Below are 15,779 nucleotides of genomic sequence, written 5' to 3'. Positions count from 1 at the left end.
ATGAGATACGGCCTCTAGCCTGGATACAAGATGAGATATGGCCTCTAGCCCGGATACAAGATGAGATACGGCCTCTAGCCTGGATATAAGATGAGATACGGCCTGTAGCCTGGATACAAGATGAGATACGGCCTGTAGCCTGGATACAAGATGAGATACGGCCTCTAGCCTGGATACAAGATGAGATACGGTCTCTAGCCTGGATATAAGATGAGATACGGCCTCTAGCCTGGATACAAGATGAGATACGGCCTCTATCCTAGGTACAAGATGAGATACGGCCTCTAGCCTGGATACAAGATGAGATACGGCCTCTAGCCTGGATACAAGATGAGATACGGCCTCTAAAACGGATATATATTGAGATACGGTCTCTAGCCTGGATATATAATGAGATACGGCCTCTAGCCTGGATACAAGATGAGATACGGCCTCTAGCCTGGATAGAAGATGAGGTACAGTTGGTAATGGAGGTATTCAGGTTCCCAGTAATGATCTACGTTCAGTTCTGTAGGGGTCTGAGGGTTATAGACCCTGTATTATTGCTGCCTGAAATGGGTCTTAGAAACGGATAGACCGTACCTGCACTGATACACTGTTACAAGCTAGACCTGTATGAATATAACTAGGTCAGAGGCAGAGTTCAGCCTCTGGAAGTAAACAAGAATATTTTCATTCACTGACTGCAAGCAGAAATCTTTAATATGGTAAAAATGCAAAGTGTATTATAAAGTTGCAGAACGTCTTGACATGCAGCTATAGCTGGACATTTAGCTTTACACCCCAGCGCTGGACATTCCCTCACATTTCGCCCATGTCTCTGCAGAGCCTCCAGTTTTATTCCTGTACTGACACACTGGGTCCAGAGACATGGATGGGCAGTTAGTCGGCAATGATCTATTTAGAGAGGACACAGGAACCCACAGGGATCGGGAAGGATGGACAGACTCTTCAGAGGCTGCACCTGATTGGATGAAATGAAGCCCCCCCCGGGCCTGGTCACTGGGTCTTCCAGTATGCCAGGTCACAGACTGACCAGCAGCTAGACCCCCAAACTGGAAGCTATATATGATCAGTGTGCCAGTGCTAACCGTCATATACACACAGTAGAATTAATTGTGCGTGGATGTGAATCATTTTGCAAACTTTACTATTTAGCAAATTCCAATAAATCTAAATTCACTAAAATCATCTTTTTTTTAATTAAATAAATCACACGTTTCTGCTAGACATGTCTAAAATAGTGCTACATTGGGTCCCTTAGTGGCCTACAAAAAAGACACGGGGCCCCCATGACAGAGATCAAACTGGACTTCCCCCTCCCAGTTCCCACCCTGGACAGAAGGGCCTGGTATGTGTTTACCCCACTGTCCGCATCCCAGGACTCCATCCTCCCACCCTCGCGAAGTCCTACATAAGTCCTCATGAGACCATCCAGGGCTGGGCCCCATGTGAGCCTCATGGTCGGTTGCAGCGGTACATACATTATGCCCGTCAGGCCGTTGGTAAATGTACGCTCTGTAACAATAGGGTTAATGTCACCATTGTGCAACCATGAACAGTAAACATCTGTTTCTGTGGGATCTTTGGAATGAAGCTTTACTCCAGGCGGAGACCCCACATAACGTCAGTAACTGGGGAATACCAGGACGTCCTCCTCTCCCACCCCGCTGGAGTCAGGCAGGCCTTCTACAGATGACGACGTGATCTTTATTCGAGACGATGAGGTTTATTTCGTAACATGGCAAAAAATAGCTGAAATAATCCAGAGCCCAAAGAAAGGAGTCCTCCAGCCGAAACTTAAAGGACGACTCCGTCCGAACCTGACAACATGCTCATCAATGAGACAGTAAACAAGATAAATGGTGGGGAAATTTACCACAAAAAAGATTATGCAAAATCGGTGTTTCGTCCTGAAGATCACTCCCATCGTGCCTCAGGACGGAGCAGAGATCTAATCCTCTCTTCAGAGTGGGAGGGGCTTTGTCTCTGGCTCTTTGTCGCCCTCTCTGGCTTTATGGAGGACTGGAGCGATGGAAGCGACAAATAGGCGGAGCCTATAAAGCAGACCCGTGTGCACGCCATTGGGTTTCTTGGGGGGGGGGTCTTTATTTATAATGAGAAAGGAGGGAACGGGCTCATTACTTATCGTGGACGGCAAATGCCTTAAATCTTGCTGTGATTCATTTCATGACAACTTAGCGATAGGTGGCGCTGTTCCGCTGCGTCTTTCCCATGCTCCCAGCCATGGCTATTTTTAAGCAGGGTACATTTTCCATAGACATTGTCTGCTCTAATGAATCCCAGCTCCCCTCTCGCTGCGCCAATAGGTTGACATTTGTGACGTGAGGTTTCCCGATCCTCCAGCGATGGAGAATTTCAGTGGAATGACGCCTGTTGAGGTTTTGTGGCCTTTCTGGGACACGTTGGGTTTTTATTTCATTTTTTTTTTTTTTTTTTACATGAACTCACATTGTAGGATTGCTAAGGGGTTTTTTGTTTTTGTTTCTTTCAGAAGAATTATTAGGCGCTGTCACCACCCAGCCTCGGAGCTGGAATCATACTGCACACATGTGAGCACAATGGATGGAGGAGAAGTCTCGCCTCTCCTCGCCCTTCATGACCATAGGCTGATAAATCCCCAAATACCAGAGCTACTAATAAAATCCACGTAGGAGGTTTCTGGTTTTATGTAACAGCTTCTTGTCAGTCAATGATTACGTTCATTCTTTACATCCATAGACTGAAAAACTGTCATAAAAAATGGGTGTGGGGGCCCCAAGACCTTCTTTGGACACTGGTTATGAGTGTGGTGGTGTCAAGCAGCTCCTGAAAGTTCCCTAAATGAGATCTTTGCTCGTTTCTTGCTCTGATAGGAGTCCTGCAGGGACAATGGTTTGGGATTGTCTAGTTCCTGGTGACCTGAGTGTTGACCCAGTAGGATGATGTTCAGATGCTTATCACACCATCCAATATGATCCAAACCCCTACAGCAAATGCAGAGGTTTCTGGAATTTCTGGATTCAGTGGGGAAGTGTCAGGTTCTGATGACCACTGCTTCATTTACTAAAAGTTGTTCCTTTAGAGGGTAGAGTCCTGACCAAGTTTTCATCTCCAGTAGAAAGTGAGATAATCCCAACTAAGACTGGGCCCCCTCATGCTTTGGGTCCCATAGCAGTCGCATGGTCTGCCGCTATGGTATTTAAGCCCTTGTGTATAGATTATATATGAGTTGCCCAGTGGTCTAATATATATTAAGGTAGTTTAGATTCTATCTGTGGTTGCTTAGAATATTGTATTTATACATGGGGGCTCAGAGATGATAACAATCCATGGTGGCCACCAAAATAGTATATAGCTATGGTGGTCATCTGTGGTGGCAGGTAGTGGTGTAGTATACATCCTTAGTGACCTAGTGGTGTAGTATACATCCATGGTGGTCTATCAAAGTAGGATATAGTGCTAAAGTATGCATCCATGGTGACCTAGTGGTGTAGTATACATCCATGGTGGCCTAGTTTTGTAAAGTACATCCATGGTAGCCTAGTGGTATAATATACATTTATTGTAGTCCATAATGGCCTAGTGGCATAGTATACATCCACAGGACCTAGCAATGACGTATTTGTACACTGTGGCCCAGTTATTCTGTCTTTGATCCCTAATGATCTAGTGGATCATGTGCTGCCAGAAATGCTTCATTCACCTACAAGATTATTTTGGGATGATGTTTCAGATACTATGTATATTTCCTATAGGGAGTCATTCTGTAGAGAACAAAACCTCAGACGTTCAAGTAAAATATATTGTTTTGAATAAATTGGTTTATAGCGAGTTATAATTAAAGTTGCAAAAATTTTTTTTAATTCAATGAAATTCCACAGTTTTGTTTTTACCCAGACTTTTTTATGCCTTTTTCACCACTAATTTACCTTTCCCATACCAACAGTTTCAGTTATGGCACCGGTAGTGTCCAGGTGACACAATGACTCAGTTTTCATCTCACTCGCCCGTTGTTATGTATTCCAGCAGAGATGAGGATTCTCCAAGCCACTATTGGTTTGGCACTGGTCAGTCTGGGTTGTGGAGTCTAAGAAATCTCTCTGTTCTTTCCCCTTAACCCCTACAAGGAGGTATGGACTTTCCCGATCAGATTTCCAGGTCGCGATATCCAAAATAGTTACCAATTGAAAGCAGTAGTGCAGATGCAGCAGTAGCATAGTCAGGAACTGGGTCAGAGTCAGAGCCAGGAGTAGAACAACAGATACCAGGAAAGGATCCAAACAGAAAAGCAGGAGTAATATCCAAAAACAAGGTCTAGATAAACGTGGAGTCAAAATCAGGGTCATAACACAATCAGTAGGCAATGTGGTGGCAACATCTGATGTCACCGTCCGGCGCCTGTTTCTTTGGCAACCTGATGGCAATGTGAAGAGGAGAAGCCGAAGACATGAACCAGTACTGGAGCAGGAGAGGCATCCAGTTCTACAGAAACCTGAAGTTGCCTTTGGCAGGTGTCACATCCTGTTGCACATCCTGTCTGATTCATTGGTTTAGCCACCATCTTCAGTAATCTACTGGTTGTCCCGGGTGGTCCTATGGTTTTGTTTAGGTCTGGAGACGGGCTAGGCCACTCCAGAACCTTGATATGCTTCTTACGGAGCCACTCCTTGGTTATCCTGGCTGTGTGCTTCGGGTCATTGTCATGTTGGAAGACCCAGCCACGACCCATCTTCAATGCTCTGACTGAGGGAAGGAGGTTGTTGCTCAAAATCTCACAATAAATGGCCCCATTCATCCTCTCCTTAATACATTGCAGTCGTCCTGTCCCCTTCGCGGAAAGCACCCCCAAAGCATGATGTTACCCCCCCCCCCCCCCCCCCCATGCTTCACAGTAGGGATGGTGTTCTTGGGATGCAACTCATCCTTCTTTTTCCTCCAAACACGACGAGTGAAGGTTAGACCAAAAAGTTCTACTTTGGTCTCATCTGACCACATGACTTTCTCCCCGGCCTCCTCTGGATCATCCAGATGGTCATTGGCAAACTTCAGACGAGCCTGGACATGTGATGACTTGAGCAGGGGAACCTTTCGTGCAATGCATGATCTGAAACCATGATGGCGTAGTGTTCTACCAACAGTGACCTTTGAAACTGTGGTCCCAGCTCTCTTCATGTCATTGACCAGCTCCTCCCTTGTAGTTCTGGGCTGATTCCTCACCTTTCTTATCATCAGTGATACCCCACGAGGTGAGATCTTGCATGGAGCCCCAGTCCGAGGGAGACTGACAGTCGTCTTTAGTCTCTTCCATTTTCTAACAATTGCTCCAACAGTTGATCTATTCTCACCAAGCTGCTCGGCAATTGCCCCGTAGACCTTTCCAGCCTTGATGAGGTCCACAATTCTGTCTCTGGTGTCTTTTGACAGCTCTTTGGTCTTGCCCATGGTAGTAGTTGGCGTCTGACTGACTGTGGGGTGGACAGGTGTCTTTAAAGAGCTCAGACAGGTGCTACTAAGTTAGATTAATGAGTGGAGTAGAGGGGGACTTTTTAAAGGCACAGTAACAGGTCTTTGAGAGCCAGAATTCTTGCTGTTTTTCAGGTGTTCAAACACTTATGTTCAGCAGTGCAAGACAAAAAAAAATTCTTAAAAAATCATACCATGTGATTTCCTGAATTTTTATTTTAAATTCTGTCTCTCAGAGTGGGAATGCACCTAGAATGTGAATTTCAGACCCCTCTGTGATTTCTAAGTGGGAGAACTTGCCAAATCTCAGGGTGTTCAAATACTTCTGCTCCTCACTGTAGATATTTCTGTTTGGGATTCATTCCTGATGATCATTTTCTGTCATCCTTCATTTTGGCAGGGGACATTCTCTGGAGATCATTTGACCCATCCCCAGTTATTGTCCCTGGTAATCTAGTGGTTCAGCCTTCATCTCACATTACCATTTTCTATGTCATCTCCATTGTTCCCTTGACTTTGTCGCCATCCCTGGTGATTATTGCCAGTCCTTGGGTGTCCCTAATGATGTCATGGTTTACCAGTAAAGCCTCGGCATTACCTCTACCGATCCAGTGGTATGGAGATCCTGGTGTCCTGGTGAACATTGATATAACTTTATTGATCTACCTTTCAGGTGACATAAAAATAATTGCCTTTAAGTAGGTTTTTATGGGACCTTGATGCACAGAATTCAGTCTTCTTCTAGAATGGCCGTTGCTTTCTCCACATTGTGTTGTCACTCTCTGTTTGTCTCCAGGACCTCTGCTACAGTCAGTGAATTGCAGTATGGGTAACCTCCACCGCGTGCTGATCTGATGCAACGTGCTGGATTGGGACACGAGCATCTTACATCAGTTCATTTGTCATCTTCAGTTCACCGGACCTTCAAAGCTTTGATGATTTGCAATGGTCCAAGTAGAGCGCTGGCTGGGGCGCTGGAGCTTGCGGCGAGCCTGCGTTCCATCCATTATTCGCTCACGCCTCTCCGTTCCTTAATGAGAAGCAAAACTTTGGTGGCTCCAGAGACAGGGGAAAAAAAAAACTGCAGAACAATATGAGGAATGGCTGCACTTCCTCCGCACATGGAGGCAGGGAGCGAGCAGACAACTATGAAAAGCTGTCTTGGCTCGGGCTCGCGTTTTCCGGCTTCCAGGAGAGAGTGCTCGAAGCCCAGACGAGCTCTAGGGAGCCTGCAGAGAAAGAACACATCATTCTGCTATGTGCCCAGACCTTCTCCAGCGCAGGCTGCACCTCACGCTGGTTATCATTAAGCCAAGTGATGGCTCAAGGACGCATCCATCTTCAAGGCCCCTCGGGCTGCATTGCGTGGGGCGGAAAGTAGGGTGACGGTGTTAATGGCTTACGGGTGTGTGCGAGTGTGAGGAAGAAGATGCAGAAGTGCTGCTGATAATTTAAAGGAGCACTCCGGTGCAAAATAGATGCACCCGTCTGCTTGAGCGTGAGGCATTGGGTCTCCAAAACCCCTATAGAGATATACAGATAAATGATTATTTGGCTACCTGCTGCCGCCACTAGGGGGAGCTCACTGCATACTGAAATGTTACTGACTTCAATCCGCACAAATTATTGGACCTAGAAATGGTGTCACGAGCAGGAAATACTCGTGAACGGTCTAGATAGATGATGATTTGGGGGTAGGGGACTTACTGCTGCCTAACTATCAGGAGCAAGAAAAGGTGCAACCTAGGAGATGTTATGGCAGCAGTATGGATTGTCACCCAGCTTTCCTAGAAACAGATAATAACACTGAGAATATAGAATTTTAAGGGATTTATAGTTGGCATATGTTGTTTTGCTCACCCTTGGGATTTTAGTGCCAGAAAAGACAAAGGTTTCCACTTGGTTTATTTCTGTCTGTCTTCGCGGTTTGTGTGTCTTGTGCTCAGAAATAACAAAAGAATGAAAACAGATCAATGGAAACATCGTGTTCATGAGAAAAGCACTGACGGAGGAGCCAGAGATGATATCGGGGATCAGGAGGGAGGATTGACTTGTGAAGTTGAATGAAAAAGAAATCGCCTTGAAATTTAAAGGAAAAATGTGCCGATTCTCAGAGGGGACCAGAGGACTTGTGTTTTTATGCTCACGCCCCCCGCAATCAGACATCATATGAATAGGGAATATGTGATATCAGTGGGTAACGCCCTTTATATTCTTTCCCCAGATTCCTCACCTGTATACGGCTTGTGGGTTATAATCCTTTAGTGTTAATAGGTCTCCATGCACTGCACCTGGATCGGTGGAGCTAGTGCTTGTAGACTGCAGCCTAACAGAACAAGCAGAGCTGCAGCATTATTCATCAGTGTACGTACACAAGGACTCCACCAGCAGAATAGTGAGTGCAGCTCTGGAGTATAATACAGGATGTAACTCAGGATCAGTACAGGATAAGTAATGTATGTATGTACACAGTGACTGCACCAGAAGAATAGTGAGTGCAGCTCTGGAGTATAATAGAGGATGTAACTCGGGATCAGTACAGGATAAGTAATGTATGTACACAGTGACTGCACCAGCAGAATAGTGAGTGCAGCTCTGGAGTATAATACAGGATGTAACTCAGGATCAGTACAGGATAAGTAATGTATGTACACAGTGACTGCACCAGCAGAATAATGAGTGCAGCTCTGGAGTATAATACAGGATGTAACTCAGGATCAGTACTGGATAAGTAATGTAATGTACACAGTGACTGCACCAGCAGAATAGTGAGTGCAGCTCTGGAGTATAATATAGGATGTAACTCAGGATCAGTACTGGATAAGTAATGTAATGTACACAGTGACTGCACCAGCAGAATAGTGAGTGCAGCTCTGGAGTATAATACAGGATGTAACTCAGGATCAGTACAGGATAAGTAATGTAATGTACACAGTGACTGCACCAGCAGAATAGTGAGTGCAGCTCTGGAGTATAATACAGGATGTAACTCAGCATCAGTACAGGATAAGTAATGTAATATATGTACTCAGTGGCTCCACCAGCAGAATAGTGAGTGCAGCTCTGGAGTATAATACAGGATGTAACTCAGGATCAGTACAGGATAAGTAATGTATGTACACAGTGACTGCACCAGCAGAATAGTGAGTGCAGCTCTGGGGTATAATACAGGATGTAACTCAGGATCAGTACAGGATAAGTAATGTATATACACAGTGACTGGACCAGCAGAATAGTGAGTGCAGCTCTGGAGTATAATACAGGATGTAACTCAGGATCAGTACAGGATAAGTAATGTAATGTATGTACACAGTGACTGCACCAGCAGAATAGTAAGTGCAGCTCTGGAGTATAATACAGGATGTAACCCAGGATCAGTACAGGATAAGTAATGTATGTACACAGTGACTGCACCAGCAGAATAGTGAGTGCAGCTCTGGAGTATAATACAGGATGTAACTCAGGATCAGTACAGGATAAGTAATGTATGTACACAGTGACTGCACCAGCAGAATAGTGAGTACAGCTCTGGAGTATAATACAGGCTGTAACTCAGGATCAGTACAGTATAAGTAATGTGTGTATACAGTGACTGCACCAGCAGAATAGTGAGTGCAGCTCTGGAGTATAAAACAGGATGTAACTCAGGATCAGTACAGGATAAGTAATGTATGTACACAGTGACTTCACCAGCAGAATAGTGAGTGCAGCTCTGGAGTATAATACAGGATGTAACTCAGGATCAGTACAGGATAAGTAATGTATGTACACAGTGACTGCACCAGCAGAATAGTGAGTGCAGCTCTGGAGTATAATACAGGATGTAACTCAGGATCAGTACAGGATAAGTAATGTATGTACACAGTGACTGCACCAGCAGAATAGTGAGTGCAGCTCTGGAGTATAATACAGGATATAACTCAGGATCAGTACAGGATCAGTAATGTATGTACACAGTGACTGCACCAGCAGAATAGTGAGTGCAGCTCTGGAGTATAATACAGGATGTAACTCAGGATCAGTACAGGATAAGTAATGTATGTACACAGTGACTGCACCAGCAGAATAGTGAGTACAGCTCTGGAGTATAATACAGGCTGTAACTCAGGATCAGTACAGTATAAGTAATGTGTGTATACAGTGACTGCACCAGCAGAATAGTGAGTGCAGCTCTGGAGTATAAAACAGGATGTAACTCAGGATCAGTACAGGATAAGTAATGGATGTACACAGTGACTGCACCAGCAGAATAGTGAGTGCAGCTCTGGAGTATAAAACAGGATGTAACTCAGGATCAGTACAGGATAAGTAATGGATGTACACAGTGACTGCACCAGCAGAATAGTGAGTGCAGCTCTGGAGTATAATACAGGATGTAACTCAGGATCAGTACAGGATAAGTAATGTATGTACACAGTGACTTCACCAGCAGAATAGTGAGTGCAGCTCTGGAGTATAATACAGGATGTAACTCAGGATCAGTACAGGATAAGTAATGTATGTACACAGTGACTGCACCAGCAGAATAGTGAGTGCAGCTCTGGAGTATAATACAGGATGTAACTCAGGATCAGTACAGGATAAGTAATGTATGTACACAGTGACTGCACCAGCAGAATAGTGAGTGCAGCTCTGGAGTATAATACAGGATGTAACTCAGGATCAGTACAGGATAAGTAATGTAATGTATGTACAGACTGACAGAATGAAAGTTTTTTGCAGATTCTTTTATACATAAAATACTGTGTCAGAAGGTGGATAATCCCTTTAAATAAGAACATCAGAATGTGATGTCTGCCCTGCTCATATGACTGTTACCACTTTGGTGAGTAATGGTTTTCGGAGACTTTGCCCCTTTAATAAAACAATATGTGGCTGCAGCGGTCTCCTGGATGTTATTTCTTCCTCACCACCGGCTCGGGGTGATGCAGTGAAGTGAACACTCAGCAGGTAGAGCGTTTATTATGAAGCATGTCATTCAGTAAGCATGTTACACACACTTCTCCAGCGCTGGACTGGAGGCTCGCTGGTAACCAGGTCCATATGGCTAATAGTTTTCGGATGAAGTCTCAGCACATAGATGATCCATCTTGGCTTCTTTTCTTCCTTCCCTAGTAGACGGACTGAGCGTCGTGTCAGATGCTCTCCTGCTCCGCGGCTAATTCCTTAAAGGTAAAAGATATTGGCAGAGCATGTCTCTCCGCAGAGCCGAGGTGCGGCTGATGGATCGCAGGGATCTCATGCCACGCAAAACGGAACAGCAAGCGAAGAGACACATAGAAAAACTATGGGTTCTTCTAGTGACTTGTATTCAAGTGCAAATAAAAGGGAATCAATGGCCATCAGTCTGAGGTTTTTTTTTTTTGTGTAAATTGGTCCAAAATGTATTTTTTTATATATCATCATAGTGACCAGAGCTCCAAAATCTCTGCACGGACATAGCCAAAGGGGCTTCCAGGACTTTAATATTGATGGCCTATCTCCAGGATAGACCATTAATATCTGATCAGTGGGGGTCCGACTCCCTGCCCCCTGCCGATCAGCTGTTCTGTGCTGGCAGCGCCGCCTGTTTCTGTAGTGAATGAAGCCGGCTGCTGCACTGCAGAGCTCTGCCAATGAGATATCGATGGCCTATTATCCTGAGGATATGCTATCAATATTAAAGCACTGGAAAACCCCTTTAAAGAGGACCTCTCCCCACTCCTGACACACCTGGTTTAATAGCTCCATGCATTCCCCATGTAATAACAATTCTGGAACATCTGCTCTTACGGCTCTAGGTTGTGCCATTCCTGTATTATTTCTACTAGAAGTTATGAATGAATTGCCAGCAGTCTGCAGTAAGGGTACAGAGGGGAGGTAACCAGTTGGGGGTGTGTCCCTGCACAGACTCATTCTATCCAATCAGTGCTGCCGTTGTCAGACTGTGCAGGGACCCCCCCAAACTGGTCACCGCCCCTCTGTACCCTTACTGCAGACTGCTAGCAATTCATTCATAACTTCTAGTAGAAATAATAAAGGAATGGCACAACATAGAGCCGTAAGAGCAGATGTTGCAGAATTGTTATTACATGGGGAATGCATGGAGCTATTAATATAGGTGTGTCAGGAGTGGGGAGAGGTTGTAATAATACAATTCCTGCAGTCACCCCTAGGGGGAGTTCACTGCATTCAACATATATGCAATAGGTGTAATCCGCAAGCAGACAGAATCAACTTTATTGCAAAGCAAAACCCAATTTGCCGGGTTCAAGATTCACAATGGTTTGGGAAAATCATTACCTATTACGCATATAAAAAAACAAACTGCTCATTTCTTCTACAATGCCGCCTGAAGAAGCATTGCACAGCTCAGGTGGAAATCCATGAAATGCATATGTAAGATATTTAAGGTGTAGCCAGGGCCTCCCCCCTTCTTCCCACCTTTAAAAATGACCTTTTTTAAAAATAAAAAAAAGACCTATATTTTCAGGCATTTCTCCCTACAGCATATATTATATTGATAACCGTTGTGTGCCGCTGCTGCCACTAGGTGGCTCTGTTGCATCAGGGGCTGGCACCAGACTGAGCAGTGCAGAGAGGGGTAGAAGCCACATGGAGTGGTAGGGGGTCCTGTTCCTTCCAGGAGAAGTGGCAGGGGCTGCTTTCTAAGGACCCAGAGCGAGCTGGCTGTGCATGAGGACGGATTGCATTAAAAAAGACAGGGGCTAGGAGGAAGTGGAGGCTGCTATAGAGAGAGAGAGGGGCAGCTCAGTACTGATACAGACAGCTGGGGGTCCAGGTCCATGGAGAGATGTAGCAGAGACTGATGAGATAGATGAGATCTGCAGACACGTGGAGTTAGGGTGACGTCCCGCCATCAGGGTGAGCCGCCAGGACCCGGCAGGACTGAGCTGCAGGAGAGACCCCAGGATACTGAGCACCATGGGCATAAGAAAGGCCCGCGGCAGACCCCGAGGAGTCGCTGATCTATGGACTGAAAGTTCTAATGCACAGCAACGTATATTTTTTCCCGTGTCCATTCCGTTTTTTTTTTTTTGCGGCCCATATACAGAACTATGCCTATCAATGGGGCTGCAAAAGAAAAAAAAACACAAATGACTCCGTGTGCATTCCATGTCCGCATGGCCGTTCCGCCCAAAATCAGAACCTGTCTATTATTGTCCCCATTATGGACAAGGATAGGGCTGTACTATTAGGGGCCGGTATCTGTGTTTTTGGGAATCCGCAATTTCTGGACCGCAAGACGTCGTGTGCGTGAGCCCCGAATAGTTAATGGACTAGATACGTATATAAAACAATTTGAACAATGTATCCATCTGCTCTTTAGGCCACATGCACACGAACGTTGTTTGTTTCTGTGTCTGTTCCGTTTTTTTTTGCGGATAGGATGCGAACCCATTTATTTCAATGGGTCTGCAAAAAACGCGGACAGAACACCGAGTGCTGTCCGCATCAATATGTCCCAAAAAATAGTGCATGTCCTATTTCTTTCTAGTTTGCGGACAAGGACAGGCATTATTACAATGGATCCGCAAAAAAAAACAGATCTGCAAAAAAAACGGATGCCATACGGAACGTCATCCATTTTTTTTTGCGGACCGCAAAAACACATAGGGTCGTGTGCGTGTAGCCTTATTCTGCACCATCCAGGGATCCAGCAGTCCCCACCCCGCTCGTTACATATGGACGCGCCAGCAGAATGAGGATGCTCTTTCTTTGTAACCGCTCTCCATTCAGGCTGATAGATAAAGATCCTGAATATGGGACCCTCCTCTACCGACTCCGAATTTCCTGACCATGGGGTGGGACGCGTATGAGTTGCTGATAAGACAGTTTTGTGATTGGCCACTAGAGGGCGCTCTCCAAACACATTCACCAGAAAAGTTTCAAAACTTTACAAAAACCCTTCTAAAGTCTTGACTCAAGTGTCTATGGACAATCTAATACCGTCCACGGGTCTAGGGGAGCTGTGGCAGCTAGAATGATGCCGACAGTCACCCAGCTTTCCCACTATCAGATATGTGGTTTCTGGAGCCTATAGCTGCTCCAGCCGCCCGGCTCACCCTTTGCAGATCATCGTTAGTTTTACGATACGTGACTTTTTATGTGTAAGATAATCCGGGTGTCGACGCCCCACACTCAGGGCCGCGCTGCTGTTTCCAATATGGAGGCTTGTCTTCTGCCTCGTGATGAAAGCAGCCTCCCTGATGCCCGGATCTGCGCCGTACATCTGATCCCCGCACCGTTCAAAGCTTTGTTCTGGAGGAGGCTGCATGCCTTTTATGATGTCAGCCAGTGAAAGTGTGGCGAAAAGCTCTGCAGATGCGCGGAGCCCCATCCTCGACCGCCATGTCGTGCAGATACATGACACATGGATGAAATACCAGAACCGTGTAACATAGAAGCATACGTTCCGTGAGCGGGCTATATGTCCCGGAGCGGCATACATCGTGCGCACGGGAGCGCACAGGATCATAGGTTACTATCAGGGCTGTGCTCATCGGGCCGCCCGCGGGGCTATTGTCCCGCACTCATAATATCACCGCGGGCGGCCCGATGCGCACAGCCCTGATAGTAACCTATGATGCTGTGCGCTCCCGTGCGCACGATGTATGCCGCTCTGGAACATATGTCTCGGAGGGCGTACGCTCGTGTGCATGAGCCCTTAGAGTTCATGCACACAAACGCATGTATTTCGCAGTCCGCAGAATAGGACATGTTCTATCTTTTTTGAGGAACGGCCATGCAGACATACGGAAAAGGAAGTCATCTGATTTTTTTTTTTTGCGGACCCGTTAAAGAGAATGGTTCCGAATACGGGCCGCAAAAAAAAAACCGGAACAGACACAGAAAAAAAATACGTTCGTGTGCATGAAGCCCTTATTCAGATGAATGAGACAATTGCAGACATTTCTGCAACAGATCTGTCGCACACAGGGGCCGATTTGCCGTTTCTGGGGCCCCAAGCAGAGTTGTGTCTGAGTGGCCCCCCCTTGTTTCATCACTAAACTCCACCCCATCAGCTCGCTAAGCCCTAATCTCAGCGCCAGGGCTCATGCACACGACCGTGTTTTTTGTCCGCACCCGACCCGCAGTTTTTGTGGGTTGAAGGCGGACCCATTCACTTCAATGGGGCCACAAAAGATGCGGACAGCACGCGTATGTCCGTTTCGCGGCCCCGCAACAAAAAATAGAACATGACTTATTCTTGTCCTTTTTACGGACAAGGATAGGACTGTTCTACAGAGGCCAGGACATTGCATTCCGCAAAATGTGGGACGCACACGGCCGCTATCCGTGTTTTGCAAAAACACCAACGGTCGTGTGCATGAGCCCTAACAGTACATCCTGGGCCCTTCTGCTGCTGCTCTTTAGCTGGGAAGGGCCCCCTTCCCCTTTGGGCCCCTATTCAGCGTAATCAGCGGCACAGGTGGTATGTCTGAGCCCCTTTACCTGTTTGTTTCAGCCACTTGTGGGCAACAGGTGGGGCCCCCTGATCTCGGGGGCCCTAAGCATTTTCTTGATTTGCACGGAGGTAAAGTCCACCTCTGCTACCGCATTTGAATGCACCACTAGGTAGGCCATAGATATTCGATGTCCAGTGGTATATGCAAGGAAGGAGCCTCCCGGTCTCCTGTACACATGGTGCACACCTTCCGTGTATGCGGGGGTGCCCTGACTCTCTCTCGTTGTCAGATATTGGAGGAACGGAGGATCAGGCATGCTGAATTTCAACATGCCCCATCCTTTTATTTTCGCAGGAGATAAGCCGCCAGCACACACGCATGCTCGGCCGGGCCGAGTATGCACATGTATCGGGGGCTATCTAAGGCCAGCTTTACATTCGGGGTCCAGAGATGTCACAATCCTCCCATTCTTCTCCACCTAGTCTCTGACTACTCAGCCGCGGTGCTGGAAGCCTTTACTTCGGCGGCGGCGGGGCTCCTCCGCTGATGAATTTGCATCATGTGTCGGACACTCACCGCCTGTCGGCACCACTCACCCCTTATCATCAAGGGAGCTTTGTAGTCCCGCGCCCGGCTGCCGTCGTCTGTTCTGGAGGTGTGCGCGCTGCCAAGCAGAGATCTTGTAAGCAGCAATTTGTCAAATTTTCATATGAAGTCAATAATTTTTAGTTGTTTTTTTTTCATGCAGCTGGAACTGGAAAAAGTTCTAAGAAATCAAAAGATGGTACAGAATTAGGAAAACGTGGGGGATTTCTCCAAGAAACAGCGCCACCCCTGCCGACAGGTTGTGTGCGGTATTGCAGCTCCGTCCTATTCACTTCCATGAAGCTGAGATGTAATATC

Source organism: Bufo bufo, chromosome 10 (genome assembly GCF_905171765.1).
Source record: "Bufo bufo chromosome 10, aBufBuf1.1, whole genome shotgun sequence".
Lineage (NCBI taxonomy): Eukaryota > Metazoa > Chordata > Amphibia > Anura > Bufonidae > Bufo > Bufo bufo.
This window is presented reverse-complemented; position numbering follows the sequence as displayed.